Source organism: Bos grunniens, chromosome 22, assembly GCF_055505025.1.
Source record: "Bos grunniens cultivar Pamir isolate PY7600 chromosome 22, Bosgru_T2T1.0, whole genome shotgun sequence".
NCBI lineage: Eukaryota > Metazoa > Chordata > Mammalia > Artiodactyla > Bovidae > Bos > Bos grunniens.
The window spans coordinates 30,515,137-30,533,792 of NC_141186.1; the positions used below are offsets into that span (position 1 = coordinate 30,515,137).

The window sequence follows — 18,656 nt, forward strand, 5'->3', positions numbered from 1 at the left end:
AGAACTGATATTTTATAGTGTATATATGTATTTGTGTATGTATATACTATATGTGCCTATAGAGAGTGTATAGTATATATAGTGTGCAAATACATATAAAAACTATATATAATGTATATAGATTATATAGTATTTTGGTTAAAGAGCTTGTATTTATAGCATATAGTATATGCATATGATTTATATATACTATATACAGAGTGTATTTATAAATCTATAGTATATATAGATTTATATATACTATATACAGAGTGTATGTATATCCTGTACATATGCAAACTGTAATATATCATTCATACAGTATTTTGGTTAGAATTATAGAACTTACAGTATATATATGTGTCTATGTATATATGTACTCTATGTGTGTGTAGAGAGTGTATAGTATATATAGTGTAAGTACATTTAAAACTTAGTACCTATCGTTCATACAGTATTTTGGTTCGAGTTGCTCAGCTTGATGGAGATGAAATTTAGTTTTGAGTCAGCTGAATTCTTAACAGAGCACACAAAACCAAAAAATTTCCACACACCACAGTGATAGTTTGTCCTTTATGTTTTTAATATGCCTGGTGACACTAACGTTTTAGGAAGTCAAGCTGATTAACACTAATGATACTCGTAAGCTTTGTTTAACCAACTTATGTCTTAGCTAAAAGTCAGCCTCTGTGTGCATCCAGAGTGGAAGTCCTGTATGATCCGTCTCTTCTCATAGCAGTTCTTGCACTCCTTGGTTCTTTAACCCACCTGTGAACCTTTGACTGCGTTTCCCAGGTGACTCAGTGGTAAAGAATCTGCAGATGTCAGTTCGATCCCTGGTTGGGGAAGATTCTGTGGAGAAGGAAATGGCAACCCACTCCAGTGTTCTTGCCTGGGAAATCCCATGGACAGAGGAGCCTGGTGAGACCGTCTATGGGGTCACAGAGAGTTGGACATGACTTAGCAACTACACAACAACACAAAGCCTTCTACTAAGATACTCTGTTTTGGAGGAATTCCTTTGCAGTCCCGCTTACATTTTCCTTCCAAAGCTTGAAAACCTCCAAATTCCTCTCAAAATCCCTTATCTGCCCAGATACCTAGTGTCTTTTAATGTGCTCACTTATGTGGCTTCTCTGTGCTTCCAGATCCCTCTTGAATCACAGGCCAGAGCTGTGTCCCCAGCCATCATTTGGTATAGGGGTTGCAGAGGTTCTTTTTCTTGCCTTTTTCCCTTTAAATTAAATGTGTTCTCTTACAAAGTTAGCTGCTATCTTTTAAACATGAGGAAATTTTACAAAATAGTGATTTGGATTCTTGCGTTTGATTTTAGAATTGAAAGCTGTTACAGCCTGGGGTTTATGTTGTCACAAGGCAGTAATGGGCTTGTGGGGCTACTTGCTGCTGCTGTCTTAGCTAAGAGAGCCTGGGGCCTCCAGCATGCAGCCTCCCTCACCACTCCCTGGACCTTTTACCTGGTCTGTCTTGCTCACTCATATTATCTGCCTGGTCATTGTGGATGCCTTAGCTTTCCCAATACGAACAAGGAAGCTCAGGTCAGAAAGGTCTACAAGGCCTTATAGCCAAAACTCACTCAAGCAAACCTCAGTCAGAAAAATGTCTAGTGCAAGGTAGGCACTCAGCATTTTGTGTTAATATATTGACGAGAAAAAGCTGGATTTCTTCTGACTGCAAGCTTTGTCAAGTTCCTAATAGCTGTGTGATATTGGCAAGTTACTAAAACTTTCTGTGCCTTGGTTTTCTTATCTGCATGTAAGAGTGTCTTTGTGTTAAGAATAGAGTTAAATGAAATAACTGTTGTAAAATACTGAAAAAAATATCCAATGCAGTGTGTATTTTCAATGAATGGCAAGTGTATGCTTAGAGGATCCTGAGAATTAGTTCTTTAAATTGTTGATTTGTTTATTGACTCAGTCTGTCTTGAGTGGCTGCTATGAGCCAGGCATTTTTCTAAATTTTTGGAAGATAATGAAGAATACAACAGCGACGTTTCCTTGTCATTTGGAGCTTATAGTCTAGTGGAGAGGACAAGTGAGGAAATGAGAAAAAAGTTTATAGGTGATGACAAGAGCTCTGAGGACAGCAAATAGAATGATTTAATTGGGGGTGATAGCTTAAGTACGTAAAGTGAGACCGCATGCTTGAAGAGGCCTTTGCCTAGAAGACCCTGTGATGAGAAGGAGCCACTTGTTTAAGGAGTAAGCTCATGGCATTCCAAGTACTTGGGAAAGCCAGTGCACTAAGTATGAGGTAGGAAAACCCTTGGCTTCTTGAAATGGATGTCCACCACTGCATCCATGTTGTAGTTGAGGATTGAGTTGATGGCTGGTGGTGGTGTCAGAGAAGTAGAAAGTGACTGGATGATGCAGGGCCTTCTAGGCCAGAGAAATAAAAAGATTGTGTCCTGAAGATGGTGAGCATTTTCAGCCCCTTTCTTTTTGCTACATGACATTGACTTAGTAGGTTTGCCGAGCTTCCCTGAGTCTTGAAAATGCTTCTTGTATCTCAAGGCTACTTGGAGTTTGGACACAGGGGCTTTATCATTTTGAGACAAACTGTGGTCTGTGATTGGCCCTATCCAGTTACCTGGTAGTTTGGAAGAAATACAGAATCTCAGGCCCAATTCCAGAGACACTGAACCAGTGTCTCTGGGAATGGTCCAGGAATCTGTATTTAGAAAGGTCTTCAAGTTATTCTTATGTATACTGAAATATGAGAAACACTCATCTGTAACACACATGGGTACATTTCCGTAGGAGCTGGAGCTGTAGTTTTGGGAGAGGAATGGAAGCCTTCCATGGTCACCCTGGGGGTTGTTAGCTGCCTAGGCTGCAGGTGTACCAAAGTGTGGCGCTAGTGCCAAGGTGAGAATTCCTCTGTGCATGTGCAAGATCCTCTGCCCGCTGCTCAGTTTTGGTGTTGATGGAAGATTCATGGTAAAAACCTTCTTTTTTAATCTGGAAGCTTGGAGGAGAAGCTAATAGTTTAGGTTATTTGACATAATAGGCTTTATCCCCAAACACTAAGATGCTATGAGGTAGAAGGGACATGAACAGCATCAGTTAGTGACCTGCCCTTGCAGATGAAAGGACTGGAACCCGGAGGCATTAAGTGACTTTCCTGGAGCCACACGATTGATGACAATACTGGGTCTAGCATCCAGGCTTCTCCACTTGGGCATCTGCACATTACATGATGTGTTTTATCTTGATGGAACTATCTCCAAGAAACATCTCTTGCTCCTTATATGTAATTCATAAATGTTTGTAGAATTATTTTGGAGGAAAATGATTATAGTTACCTCTGTTCCTAGTTTTGACGTTTATTATTATTTTTGAAACAATTTTTATTTTTACATGTTTTTATCTTCTAGTAAATAGAGTTACTTAATATGAATCAGTATGTTTATCCATGTCAGATTTGAGTTAAAACAGCTTATTGTTACTGAACACTTTATAATTGGGCAAAAATGCTATTTTTGTTACGCCAACATATGTAAAATATTTGGCACAAAGTCTGTAATAAACAGCAACCTCTCAGTGTATATGTTGAAGTAATTGGTATCTGTATCTTTCAAAACATTATTTCCGGTTTATATTTTACAGCATCACACTTGATATATTGACATACCTCATTTGAAAGGTGTTTTCCCCTACCTCTAGGTTCTATGTCTATAGCGCTGTTTTCAAGTTTAAGGAAGTGGTGGTTTTAGAAGTTACATCTTAGTTATGTGTAAAAAAATATTTTTGTATTGCAGTGTCCCAGGAGCTTTTGCTGACAATTCCAGTTTCCAAACGAAACATTTGGGCAATGGTGAAGGCTTCAGTACCTTCTCACATTTGCTGTCAACAATGAATGGACGGATGTGATGCCTGCTGGTCAAAAGGGTGAGTGAACATTTAAGATTATTCGTCTGAAAATTCACAAGGCCAAATGTGGGCTGAAGGGGTCCTGCCTAATGCAGGAAACTGAAAAAAATCCCAAGTTCATCGGAACAGCTACACTGAAGATGAGAGACTGTCATTGAGAAAGAACAGACACTATCATTGTTTTCTGGTAGAACCTTTTGGGATAACTTGTACACTGATCTGAGAATTTATAAAAGGTATAATAGGACACAGGAGAACTTTTTTTGTTTATGTGATTCTTTTAAGCATAATCTGAAGGACAGGCTGCCTAAGTTATGAGCTACATGCACAGTTGAAAGAATAATTGCGTTTTTTTGTCTCATTACAGTTTGGTGATAAAATGAACTACTATGAAATAAGACCATTTTGAGTGGTGGGAGGGGGTTTAAGTCTGATTTGTTCATTGAGAAGGTCCCATCCCAAGACTTCTACATGACTGGGGTTCTTGAGAAAGGGAAAGGGTTGGGAATTGTGGACTGTTAACAGATTTGCAGATAGATTTATGAGCATTTTTTCCTATCATAGTTCTCCTCATCAGATTACTCATTGTAATTTTTAGGGGAGGGTGTTAGGAGAGGTTTGATGATCTTTTTCTTTTACACGTGTTTTCCATATTTGATGACATCTGTCGTGTTCCTCAGAACTTGCTGGCTACCCTGTAGTAATGAATGAACAGTAGTGACTTGCCTTTATCAGAGACAAGAATTGGTTGAGCCTAGTTGTTCTGGGTAAAAACTCTGACATCATTCAATGGTAGCTTTGTCATAAAATGAGGTCAACTTTATGGGAAATCCTTTGGTTTCAGTTTTGTAGTGAATGTCATTTAATAATAAGAACCATTGGTATAAATTCACTTTGTTTGTCTTAGTGGAGCTATATTTGAAACAGATTCTATTTAATGGAGGTAAGTACAGTGAAGTAGAAAGAGCACTGTATTAAAAATTGGGAGACCTAATAGCTAGCTGACATGGGAAAGTTAGTCTCTGTTTTAATTTACTGTATTTAAAATAAAGCAGGTTGGTTAAAATGTCGTATTTGTCATTGCTAATGAGGCCCTGGAAGATGTCTGTTTAAGTCCTCTTATTTTACAGGTGAAGTATATGCAGCCCAGAAAGTCTAATTGAGTTGCCTATGTCCCTGGGATTGGTCAGAGCCAGGTTTTTTTTTTTTTTTTTTTAATCATCAGTGATTCTCTCTAGCTTATCTCAGTTATCGAGTGTGACATCCAAGCTCTGCAGTTTTGTAAACCTTCTTTGCTGATATGTGTCTCTTTAAAGCTTTTGTTTTGCATTCAGCTGCTTTGGGCCATATTTGGCTTCCCTGGTGGCTCAGAGGTTAAAGTGTCTGCCTGGAATGCGGGAGACCTGGGTTCAATCCCTGGGTCGGGAATATCCCCTGGAGAAGGAAATGGCAACCTACTCCAGTACTCTTGCCTGGAGAATCCCCTGGAGGGAGGAGCCTGGTAGGCTACAGTCTACGGGGTCGAAAAGAGTCGGACAGGACTGAGTGACTTCACTTTCACTTTTTAAAGATTTTACAGTTAGAGGTCATTTTGGCAAATCCTTCCCATTTCGTAGGTGAAGCAGCCAGCCCAAGTGTTAGAGACCAGGTGATCCTCAAAGAGCCTGAGGGCTTTAAAATTCACTTCACTTAGGCTCCTTTGGTATCTGATTACCTATCACATTTCATTCTGCTGGAGCTGGAGATAGAGGAAAAACAGAGTCATGTCTCTTCCTATTATAGTATCCTTTCACTGGCAAGTAATAAAGCAAGTAGAAATCAATAACACATAAGGCAAGGATGTACACCATGAAAAGAAATGGTTAATGGAGTCATGGAATTTTATATCTGTTAGGGTGCTTTGGTGATCTTGTGGGATGGTCCTGGGCAAGTCCTATGGTTCCTTCTCCTATGAAGCTCTTCTGAGGTTTTCCGTTGCTAAGCAGCTGTGATAGACTTTTATAAGTGGTCTGTAGACCAGTGAGCAACTAGCAGGCATTATAAAAAATTATATCTTTGGGGATTCAGGTAGAGTTGAGAACAGAGCCTGGGTCTGTCTTATGTAAACATGAGAATTCATAGAAGTGGTTGGACTTCTGAAGGTATTGAATTAGCAATAAACTCAGGTTTGAGGTTACCTGTCATCTCCGTCTTCAGTGTTGAGAGGGTCCAACTCAATCTCACTGTCATAAATTAATGTATGAAATTGAACAAAACTAAATGAATGGATTTATTGAAGACTAGGCTCATTTTGTTCATTAATTTCATTTGGGTAAGGCCTTCTATTTGAAAAACCAGTTTAAAGAATAATGAAAATGATATCTCTTGTATTGATATTAGGCCCAGACACCTACCAGTTTTTTTTCTAAAGAAGGAATTTGCTTCATATTTATCAGATTGTGATCAATTTGCCTTCACTATATTTTTAGTAGGAAGTGAAGATCCCTGAAATCTGATGAGCTGGGGTGTGTTTTGTGATTCTCTATCCTTGTTTAGCCTCAAAGCACACCTTTGAGATTTGTTTAAAGGACTGATTTTCTTCCTGCATGATGCAGTAACCTGGCCTGTGATGCACTGCATATCTGGCAGCTAGTTAATCCTTCTCTTGTCAAAAATTTATTCATAGTCATGCATTCAAAAACGTATTCATTCTTAGGGCTTTTAGAACTTTTAGAACAATTCATTGAGTAGCCAAAAGAAGCACCAGTTAATTGTTACAGCTGATAATTTGGAGTCTTTAGGCACGAAATCACCTCCAGTTCTGAGTGAAATGTTTCGTGATAAGTGACCTCATGGTGGAACAAGGTCCCAGTCACAGGAATAGGCAGCTAGAACAGATTCCTTACTCCAGTGCATGGAAGTGTCACCACATAAGAGATTTGGACAACCAGATGATTATGGCAGAATTTTTCGTTCAGAAAACAGGTAGTTGGGTAATGTACTCAATTTGTATTGGTGATAACCATGCTTGTGTAATAAATCGGCTTAGGGTCAGGATCCAGAGAGAGAAAGGCTGAGCACTTGAGAGGTCTCTTTGTGATGTGATTCTTTAATGCCATCCCTTGCCAGCAGGGGATCAGAGTTGACTCCTGCTTCCTTGGTATGAAGCTTTAGTTGTTATTGGTACCTATGTGATGCACATCACGAGACTCCAAGAGTGAAGAGCAGGTAAGTCTGCTGCATATTTAATAGGCAGTTAGCCACAGTGTTATTAATAAATGTGATAATAACAGTCTGGATTTGCATAGAGTTTTCCTGAGAAGAGTTGACTGTAGATGGCAAATATGTTGGCTGTCCATCCATCTCCTAGCATTGCACTCTCCCTACCAATAAACTGTCCCTCGCTAGTGGATCTGAGATAAGGGCATAAATATCATGCAGCATTATTTTGTCACCAGTTATTTTTGCTTACTTGTCCATAGTTTATCTTTGGATCTCTCTTATCAAATTCGTAGCTTTTGACCTACTAGAAAGAGGGAAAATAATTGATGTAGTTTAAGGCTTGATAGTGGACTGCTTTGTGGCTGGAAGTTTCTGGAATTTTTTAAAACTCAAGAATGTGGATTTTTGTCATTGGTTCTGAGGTAGGGTGTGGTGGTGGTGCAGCTTCCCGGAAGTGAGGACCGATAGGTGTCGGGCCAGGAAAGCTGGTCGGTGGGCTCCCCCTCTGAGCTGCCTCGTGCAGAAAGCTGGTCAGTGGGCCAAGCCACTGGCTCTGCTGAAACTTCCAGTACCTGAAATTTTGACTTTGAAAAGTAATTTTAACAATTGAATAAACTATGTAATATATTTTATAAGCCAGGGCGAATGATCTTAAGTATTTTGGTCTCTTTCATAACACAGTGAGCCTAATATTGGTAAAAATACAGATCTTCACTCACGCCATAAAGAGAGCCTAGATTTAATAAGCAGTTATGAGTGCTGGCAGCTGCCTATCAAACTGCATAACTTGGACTCCAGCATGTGAAGACAGTGTCAACTTAAATTTTATCTCAGAAGTTTTTTTTTAAGCGTTTATTTTGCCTTTCTCTCCAGTCTCTAACCTAATGCAAGTAATGTAATTGGCTGAATATTTTCCACATAGCTAATTGGCTAGGGGCCAGGGGGGAAACCATTGTCTGGCTTGATGAAGATCAGAAATTAACATGACATTTACGTGGAGGTAATGGAATATATTAGTAACCTGGTAATGCAGGAGGGTGAGAGGAAGAGTGTCCATCCTTTCCTGCCCATAAGCAGCGGGAGGAGTTCTGATGACGGTGAAACAAGCCCCAGTACCCGCCACCCCAGACCCCCCAGGAGCTCACAGCATGGCCAGCCGGTCCTTGTGTTGCTTTTACTTTTGAATTCTTAAGACAGAACTGTAAGACAAACTAACGAATTATTCCATTTGTCAATTAAAAAAGAAAATCCACCAACTACTATTGTAAGATTAAATTCCAATTAGAAGATTGCATTTAATTCGGAAGCTATAACATTGTTTTAATGAATTCTCTCTGAGGTGACAGTTTGTGTGAGATAAATTTATATGGTGTAGGTAGGTATAAATTCATTGGATAATGTTAAACATGTTACCTCATATATATTAGCTGTGAAATTTATTTCTTCTCTAGTTATGTCCCCAAGGAGGTAGAGTCAGAGGGAAAAACATATCTTCAAAGAAAGAACCCTTTCTGTCCTTTCAGATACTTGCTCTAAAACAGCCTTTTTTCTCACTTTTATTAAAAAAAAAAAAAACTGTTAAATTTCTGCGTTAACTGAATTTATGATTCTTGGTGTATGCTATTTATAAAATTGAATATAGGTTTTATGATATAGGAAATTAGTCTAGGAATGAGAATATGATCCAATTTTGTAATAAAGGTAATCTGCATTTATATTGCAGATATTTTCCATTTTTTCTCTAAGCCCCTTACGGGATTATACACACATTTCTCTGGACATACAAATTCAGTGTGAACTTTTAATGTAGTGGGCAGGCTTTTGTTCTTCTGACATCTGCACTAAGCATCGAATCCTTTGCCTAAATCAAAAGTGACAAACATTTTGGACACACTTTCGATTGTATAATTCCTTCACCTCTGTTGGTTCCTGTGTTCCTGGCAGACATCGCTAATTGATCACATTCTCTTCTCTGCTCTGTGTGGATGTGGTCTGAGAAATTGCTCCATTTAAATTCTTGGAGCTAAGCTTACAAATCCAGCATTTACATGAATGTGCTCACAATCATGTCAGGCAAGTGATTTGTCTTTGAATATAGTATACTTACCCCAATATCTGTCACACAAGGCGATTTTGAGAAAATTTTACACAATACTGGCAATTACCTGGTTGTGTGACAACTGGATTTTGATATGTGTGCACCATATGTATATGGTTTGGTAGGCAGTTTATTTTGTACCTTTTAACTGGTTTTGGTGTTACGTGTCTGAAGCATTATAGTTTTGTAGTTTTTTTTTTTTTTTCAATTTCTATAACTTCGGAAAAGATAAGAGAGTCTGTTACCCTCTTGTTACCTGGGCATTAACTCAGGCTCAGACACGGCATGGAAGTGGCGGGGTGAAAACTAAACTAGACTTTCCCTCTTCAAATGCAGTTTCTTTCTTAAAGGGAGGGGCATATACACGTAGCAGGTGCTGACCGGGGCCCAGCAAGTATCTTGCAATTTCCTTTTGCATATTAACCTTGGTTTTTGTCAATACACTGAAGCCAGCTGTACCAGCGAGGAAGGCATTCAACTATTATATTTCAAATGATATCTTCTGTGATGTAAAATTCTAGGAACTTCAACTACATGGCATGTTGTTTTTGAAAATAGTAGGTTTTCTCTTCACTTGGTTCAAGTTAACCCACAGAGTTTAAGAGAAGGAAATTTCCATTCAGCTTATGTTCAAGCTACTGCCCTACCCTGTGGAGAACTGACATCCTTTTAACTCCTCCTTAAAAGAAAAATGAGCAATTAGCATATCTACATACCATTTAGTTAACTTACATTTCAGTTTTGTTTCAACGTATTCTTTGATTGTTTAGTCATGGTAACTAGAGTTCTGGAGAATGGCTGAGGTTAACATGTGGATTGGTAACCTGTTGAGCCACATTTGTAGGATAACATGATTGGCTTTTGTCAAAGATGCCAAAATCTGTGAGCCCCGTATGGTCTGACCTGGTGGTGGCTCTTGGATTTCTCTGTTACACATTGTTTGTTCTATATAGCGCCAACCAATTGATTGGAAGAGGCTCATGAGATGAAATCTTCTTCATCCCTCCTCATATTCTGTGAGGTTTTGGTAATAATTGTACCAATAATTATTTGTACCAAATAATTATAGCAGCCAGTCATTGAGCATTTATTTTGCCTGTAGTGGTTTAGATATCACACAAAGTATCTCATATCATCCTAATAGTATCTCTGTATACTTGATATTATTATTCTGGTTTTATTATTGAAAAGAAAGAAGCTCAGTGTCTAAGTGACTATTCAAGATCACACAGCAGGTTTTACAAGTGGAGTTTCCCTGAAGGTGGGCCCTTTTCAAAGCCTGTGTCTTAACCAGGAAGGCATGCGACATCCTTACCTTTGATTCCATGGTTCTCTAAGGTCCTTTTATTTGATTTACGCAGGGAAGATTTTGTAGCTTCTAGTTGTCTTCAGGAAGAAGTGGAATCCAACTCATTTAAATCCAACTCATGTAGCTTAATCTACACACAGGATTTTTATAGGACTGGGATAAAAAAGGGAATAACTTCTTCCAATTTTTTTTTTTTTTTCAAAAATATTCCTTACTTACTGGCCTTTTCCTCTAAATCTAAAATCTCCCAGATACATGTAGTTGGGCTTAGTGTTGCATACTTCTTCCAGGTCCTCTTGTAAAACAAAGATGCTCTAGGTGATGGTGGCTCATGGAATCCCTAACATCCAAGCAGATGAGTTTTCTCCTTTGATACAACATGAACAGACATAGGGCCAGCAGGCCCGCTGATCCAGAGAACATGTGAAGAGAGGGACAACCTGGGCTACTGTGCTTTTGTGCCCAGGGCCAGAGCCAGGCAGTGGCAAGGTCAGGCCTGCCACTTTGTCACGTGCGTTTAGATCCCTGTGTTTGAGCTGCAGGGACTTCTGCCCATCCAGGATGGACTTGCAGGCTGGAGGGCCAGGAGGCTAGTTTCAGGTATGCTCTGTGGAGGTTTTCTTACAACATGTGCATTCAGTTGTTATTAAGGGGATTTTTCTTTCCATATGTTTTAGTGTGGCATATTGGACTGTGTAACGGGGGAGCCTGGTGGGCTGCCGTCTATGGGGTTGCACAGAGTCGGACACGACTGAAGCGACTTAGCAGCAGCAGCAGCAGCAAGGGTGAAATGCGATGTTATTTTGCCATTTCCTTTACACATTTTCAGAAAAGAAAAAATGTAGCAGAATCTTGATCTTCTGGAATCTGGGTGATGGGTAAATGGGAGTTCATGGTACTATTTTCTCTACTTCTTTGTATATTCTACCACTTTATGATGAAACAAGGTGTGTGTGTTGGGAGGAGGGGCATCAGTGAGGGGCTAATCTGGTTTATTATCCAGCCTGGTGTTGGTAAACCAGTCACCGGGTAGAACCAGGTTTCTACTCCTCTGTCCTCCGTACCACCTTGGGCAGCCTTCAGCTGCTGGTGTAATTGAATTGATACGGAGTCTTAGGACAAGGAGATGCTAACCTAATCAGCCAAGAGTTGAAGTAATTTTCTGAACAATATAGATAAAATAACTTTACCTGACATATAAGCATTCCCTGACTAACCTACAAAAAATGACAATGGTTGAGTAGCTGTCATAACGGAGCGTATGTGACATGCCAGGGGCTATGATACACCAGTTATGGAGTTTCTCTCTAACCCTTCAGTAGGCAGAGTTTGAAAAGGTACAGAGGGGACTGCACCCAGGGCCCGTTGGACTTTCTTCTGTTCCACTTCCAAGTCCTTGGAGCCTGTTCTTCAGCATGTGATTCAGGGGCTACCTGAATTGTGTTAAATATAGATTTCCAGACCCATACCCAGGTAGAGGACTAGAGCTTGGTCTCTGAGTTAGCATAGATAAACTCAAGTCCCCAGGCTTCACTGAGAGGGTTACCTTGGCCACGTCAAGGCTGCTCTCCAAGCTTGAGTTTCCTCCTCTGCAAACTGTGGACAGTGGTAGCATCTGCCTTGTTTTCTGTGAAAAGTCCTCAGTACTGTGCTTGGCACCTAGTAAGCACTAGGTATGCATTCCCTGAAACTGTATTTTAACCTTTTTGAGACATTTACAAATACCCCGACATAACTGGGAATGTTAAGGATGTAGCAATTAATGCTCCAGGTGGCATTCTTTGGTGGATATAATTTAAACCTTACATATCCTAGAAGCATTTTTTAGGGTAATTATTAAAAACACTTTAAAAATCAGTGTTACGAGTTTTTTATGTAGGTATATGAAAAAGACTTCTGTCATCAAAGTGTATAAGAGTTGACAAGTGTAAATATGCAGTTAGACAGTTTCAAAAAACGTGTATTATTTACTGATCAATGTAGTGTCTCCTCTGGAGCCATTACACTCAGTCATTTCCTGTCAATCTCTCCAGGCTGTTATAATCAGACTATGGATATGCATATTAAAATACAAGAAAGTTATTGTGCATGTGTGGTGGCAGCTTTTTAATTGTTAATAATGTTGCTGCTTTAAAAAGATATCAGGATAGTATTCTCTTATGATGGTTAATAGTCATCAGAATTGAAGGAGGGCTTAGGGGAGCTGAAACTCAGGGTGGGCGAGCATGAGGCCCACAGGTACTGATCGGTATCTGTGCTTCCAGGCAGTGCCTCGTGATAAAAAGGAAGAGCTTTTTATCTGATTTTGGTGCTGAGTACATGGAGATTCCTTTTTCTCTTTTTTCTAATGTGTTTTTGGAAAAGTTTTATAATTAAAAAAAATATGCTTCTATATGTGTGTGCTGGTAAAAGAGCCATCTAACTTCTCTGTTGATAACAGTGATCAACAAACTTTCTGATCCAGAGAGGAAATATTTTGGGCTTTGCAGGCTACCTGGTCTCTTGCAACTACTTGCTGTGTTGTATGCAAGCAGCCATAGGTGACTAGACAGCAAAGGTCCGTCTAGTCAAAGCTATGATTTTTCCAGTAGTCATGTATGGAGGTGAGAGTTGGACCGTAAAGAAAGCTGAGTGCCAAAGAATTGATGCTTTTGAATTGTGGTGTTGGAGAAGACTCTTGAGAGTCCCTTGGACTGCAAGATCAAACCAAGTCAATCCTAAAGGAAATCAACCCTGAATATTCAGTGGAAGAACTGATGCTGAAGCTGAAACTCCAGTACTTTGGCCACCTGATTTGAAGAGCTGACTCACTGGAAAAGACCCTGATGCTGGGAAAGATTGAGGGCAGGAGGAGAAGGGGACAAAAGAGGATGAGATGGTTGGATGGCATCACCGACTCCATACACATGAGTTTGAGCAAGCTCAGGGAGTTGGTGATGGACAGGGAAGCCTGGCGTGCTGCAGTCCGTGGGGTTGTGAAGAGTTGGACGTGACTGAGAGACTGAACTGATACGTGATTCATATGTGAATGGTCATTGCTGTGTTTCCAATAAAATTTATTTACAGTTCTTTGAATTTCTTATAATTTCCATAGATCACTAAACAGCAGTAGTTTAATTTTTTCCCAGCCCTTTAAGAATGTAAAAACTATTCTTGGTTCATGAGTGTAGGGTTCCAAATAGGGTCCCTGTTTGGCCCTAGGGCCTGTGGTTTTCTGCATCTTCTTGCAGCCTGAAGCAGCATTAAGGATGCAGTCTTTGTTGTAGCTCTGTCACCATGCTTGGGCCTGATCATTTGCTCTCCAATTTCTGATGAAATAATAATGTCATCATGTTTTCTTCACATCTCATCTTGAGATAGGCTTGTTCTGTGTGACTGGATTATTTATTGATTTAGAGTGAAATTTAGTGAGGGTTCCTCCTCCCTTTCCTTTATTTAAAACAAGAGAAAGGTGAGCCTGAAGTGAAAATGAGGTGGAGGGTAAAAGATGAAGTGAAAGGGAAAACAAGTCACAGAAAATAAATGGATTCTGAAACTGGTATGTAAGACCTATATTCTCTTCAATACAGTGTTTTCTGGTATGTGTTGTGTATCTCACCAGTGGAATTAAGATGAAATATTTTACAGTTACAAAATGGACCTTTTTTAAAAACTTGAGTTAGGTATTTTATATATATATATATATATATATTTATACACACACACACACACGTATATATAAAATGAAAGTGAAGTCGCTCAGTCGTGTCCAACTCTTTGCGACCCTATGGACTGTAGCCCACCATGCTCCTCTATCCATGGGATTTTCCAGGCAAGAATACTGGAGTGGGTTGCCATTTCCTTCTCCAGGGGATCTTCCCAACCCAGGGATGGAACTCTGGTCTCCCACATTGCAGGCAGACTCTTTACCATCTGAGCCACCAGGGAATCCATATATAATATGAAATAGGTAGCAAAATACTATTAGCCCATCATTTGGTTTCTCACTATTGCTTAAATGCAGCATTTAATAAAATTGAGATCTTTAAGGAAAAATATAAGAATTACTTAAAAGTGGTTCTTGGGCACACCAACACTCTGAGTGATTAAAGCAGAAGTGTTTTCCCCTAAATATCCCTACTGTATCGAAGGAGGAATAGAGATAAGAAGGCTTATAATCTGTGTCATTTGATTTTCTCCAAAGAAATGTCTGGAGGATCAGAATGATAAAAAATGAGACAGAAGTAGACTCACAGACAGAAAACAAACAGTTACCAAAGGGAAAAGGTGAGGGGATAAATTAGGAGTTTGGGATTCAGATATACACAGTACTATTTAGAAAATAGATGACCAACAGGGACCTACTGTATAGCATAGGGAACTCTATCAATATCTTCTAATAACCTTTAATGAAAATGAATCTAAAGGAAAATACGTACACAGTTGTTTTTCAGTTGCTCAGTCATGTCTGTGAACCCATGGACGACAGCACTTCAGGCTTCCCTGTCCTTCACCATCTCCTAGAGCTTGCTCAAACTCATGTCCATCAAATCAGTGATGCCATCTAACCGTCTCATCCTCTTTTGTCCCCTTCCCCCGCCCTCAATCTTTCTTAGCATCAGGGTCTTTTCCAGTGAGTCAGCTCTTTGTGTCAGGTGGCTAAAGTATTGGAGCGTCAGCTTTAGCATCAGTCCTTCCAAAGAATATTCAGGGTTGATTTCCTTTAGGATTGACTTGGTTTGATCTCCTTGCAGTACAAGGGACTCTCAAGAGTCTTCTCCAGTTCAAAAGCATCAATTCTTCTTTGCTCAGCCTTCTTTATGGTCCAACTCTCACATCCGTACATGACTACTGGAAAAACCATAGCTTTGACTATACGGACTTTTGTCGGTAAAGTGACGTCTCTCCTTTTGAATATGTTGTCGAGGTTTGTCAGCTTTTCTTCCAAGGAGCAAGTGTCTTTTAATTTCATGGCTGCAGTCACAGTACACTGTGATTTTTGGAGTACAAGAAAATAAAAGTTTGTTTACTGTTTCCATTGTTTCCTGATCTGTTTGCCATGAAGTGATGGGACTGGATGCCATGATCTTAGTTGTTTTTTTTTTTTTTTATGATCTTAGTTTTTGAATGTTCAGTTTTAAGCCAGCTTTTTCACTCTCCTCTTTTACCTTCATTAAGAGGCGCTTTAGTTCGTTTTCACTTACTGCAATTAGGGTGATGTCATCTGCATATCTGAGGTTATTGATATTTCTCTCGACAGTCTTGTTTCCAGCTTGAGCTTTATGCAGCCTGGCATTTCGCATGATGTACTCTGCATACAAGTTAAATTAGGGTGACAGTACATAGCCTTGATATACTCCTTTCTCATACAAACACACTATACATATGTTACACACACACATATATATGTGTGTGTGTGTGTATAATTGAATCACTTTGTTATACACCTGGAACTAACACAACATTGTAAATCAGCTGTATTTCTTTAAATTTTTAAAAAATTTTAAAAAGTGTGAGCGTTCTGGAGAGAAGTTACCTCATATTGAGTCTCCTCTCCCCTTTCTGTGAGAGATTTTAATCTTTTACCTTGTAGACAGGTTGGTGAGTCAAGGCTAGGCAAACTGTGAGGAAGAGAAGGTTCGTTTAGTGGGCCTTTTTCATAGCATGGAGGCCAGGGTATAACAAACACAGCATCAAGTCAGAGAATATGTGGGACCAGAGAAGAGAAATGAACATGGATATTTTTCAAGAATATTATTCAAGAAGAATAATGTAGAGGATTATTTCTTTCTCAAATATCATGATTCAACTTACTGGGATGTGAAAGGGAATGGGTTTCTGGTTTTTAGCAAGCCATCACTTATGAACCAAAGTATTGTTGTTTTAGTTGGGGAATAAACATCTGGAAAGGATGATGTACCTCTAAGAAGCAAATGTTTTTACCTAAATGTAATTTTAAAAAAAGGGAGAAAGTAGGCAAGAGAATAGAACAAAGGTAGAATTATGTTGAAAGCCTTGGAAATAGTTTCTGTTTTTTGTTGTTGCTGCTGTTGTTGTTAAATGAAAAATAAACATATTTCAGGATCCAGAACCAAGACCTAGAACCTTTAATGTATAATATAGAATGGAACATGGCAATTAAGAACACTGGATATTAGCCAGATTTGCATCCTGGCTCTGTACGCTTGTTATCAGTATATACATGGGTAACTTACATTGCTCTGGGCCTCAGTTTCCTGATCTTTAAAATGTGAATATTAGTAGTATCTATCATAATTCATAAATTATTGTGGATTAGATGAGTTAATACACATAAGTTGTTCAAAGAGTTGGCGTGTAGTGATTTTCAGGGAACAATTTAGTTAGCTATCAGCACTAAAGTATTTCCCAAATAAAATATGTGGCTTGAGATCATTATAGCAGATTTGCCATTGTCTTTCTGGAGTGTCTCTGCTGTGTGGATTTTTATGTGTATCTGTGCCCATCGGTGATACACATCATACACATTCAGAGAGTCCTAGACTTTTAGTATTCACAGAAATAGTAAAAAGCCCGTTGCTGTCCACATGCATGCCTCACATCTTTGAGGCCATATTGGTTCTACATGAACATCCAGCCTATTTGAGTAACTCTGGGATGGTAAACTTCTGTCCTTCAGATAGCCCATTTTATTATTGACCAGTATTTAGGACTAGGAAGTTGTTTCTTCCACTGGACTAAAATCTACTACTCACAGGCATCCCACTTAATCTTTTGGTGCTTTGAAATTCTATGAAACCCATTTCTTCTATGTGACAATCCATCAAATATCTTCAAATAGTTAACAGATCCTTTCTTAGTCTTCTGGCTAAAATCCTTTGCTTCTTCTGCTATTCCTCTCTCGTTTGGTTTTAAGCATCCTGTAGCCATCTGGGTTGTTTCTCAAGTCAGCGATAGCCACAGAGGTGTATTTTTTGTTATGTGTCTACATTTATGTGAAATTCACCTAATAGAGCCTCTTTTCCACAAAAATGTCTTTATCTTTTGGAAACATTTTGACTTTTCTTAATTTGCGTCTTAAATCCCAAACATGGGAAGCTGCAAGGTAAAGGAATTAATGCTCAAGAATCATAACCTTGAAAGTCAGTATCGGCTTCCCTTTGTTCTGAGCCAGGTGGCTGTATAGGAGCAATGGGAGTAATGATGGTTGTAGTGACTGCAGGAGCAGCTTATTGTGGGCCTACTATGTGCCAGCTATTCCACTCAGTCCTCTAGTTGCAGTAGATTATTTAATTCTCATGGCTATGAGTCTGTTGAGTTTTATTCCTGTTTTCAGAGTTGGAAGCTTGTTTAAAAAAAAAAAAAACAAGGATTTTTTGGTTAGTATGATAAGAATTATTCATCCATATGGCCTTAATCCATATAGTTTTCTAACCTGCTTAAGTAATTGTGTCATTTTGGTTGTCTTTTGCTTTATCCATTGTAATGCATGGGAAGGATACAAGTAACATAAAAATTAGCTCCCTTTGTGGGGCGAGTCTACTTTTATTCTATCAAAACTGTCAAATTATTTTTAAAGATACTGCTATTCTGAATGGGCTTGAGCCTACACATGCAGACACTGGGGATGGAATACTTCTTTTGCTCTTGGCTTTTCCCAAATGACTTTCTCCCCCTCCCCTTCTTCCCACAAGACTCCCAGAGAGGAAGCCAATCACAATGTTATCGGCAGTAGAAAGATTTCAAAATACACTCATGGGCATGGGTAACTTGGGGGATGGCTGGGTGCCTCCTACAAGACTTAACACATTTCCTGAACATGGAGCCTCACCATGGCAACAGCCATGTCACATGACACATCGGTGACACATGTAAGGTGCTGCCACAAGGCATCCCAGGTTGAGCGCCTGTGATTCATTGTTTCCACTGACACAGTGACTGCTGCAACTCGCAGTTGGAAGGTTCTCTGGCTTTCAGTGCCATTAATGCACACTGACTCCATGGCACATGGAGGGCTCAGGGAAGGGAAGCATCAATAAATAAGTGTGGGTTGTAAACATTGCCTTCATTAGCTCTTCAGAGAGATACATGTTCGTCATTCAAACCCCTTGCAACTCGAATTCTTCTTTTTCTAAGCATATTTTGTTGGTAACACCTTGGAAGCTTGAAAATGATTTTATTTTTATTCATAGTTGTACCCATTTCCACTTGGCAAACTTTA

The 18,656-nt window shown here is 39.3% G+C and overlaps 1 protein-coding gene across 36 annotated transcripts in view; it reads left to right on the top strand.

Annotated features, from left to right (window-relative positions):
- The window catches only part of FOXP1 (forkhead box P1), a 721,956-nt gene that overhangs the window by 186,164 nt on the left and 517,136 nt on the right, over nucleotides 1-18,656 (top strand). For all 36 annotated transcript variants that reach the window (XR_015151275.1, XM_086366737.1, XM_086366736.1 and 33 more), the window contains one exon: nucleotides 3,758-3,887. The gene's annotated coding sequence lies outside the window, so the exon portion shown is untranslated. The remainder of the gene's footprint in view (nucleotides 1-3,757; nucleotides 3,888-18,656) is intronic.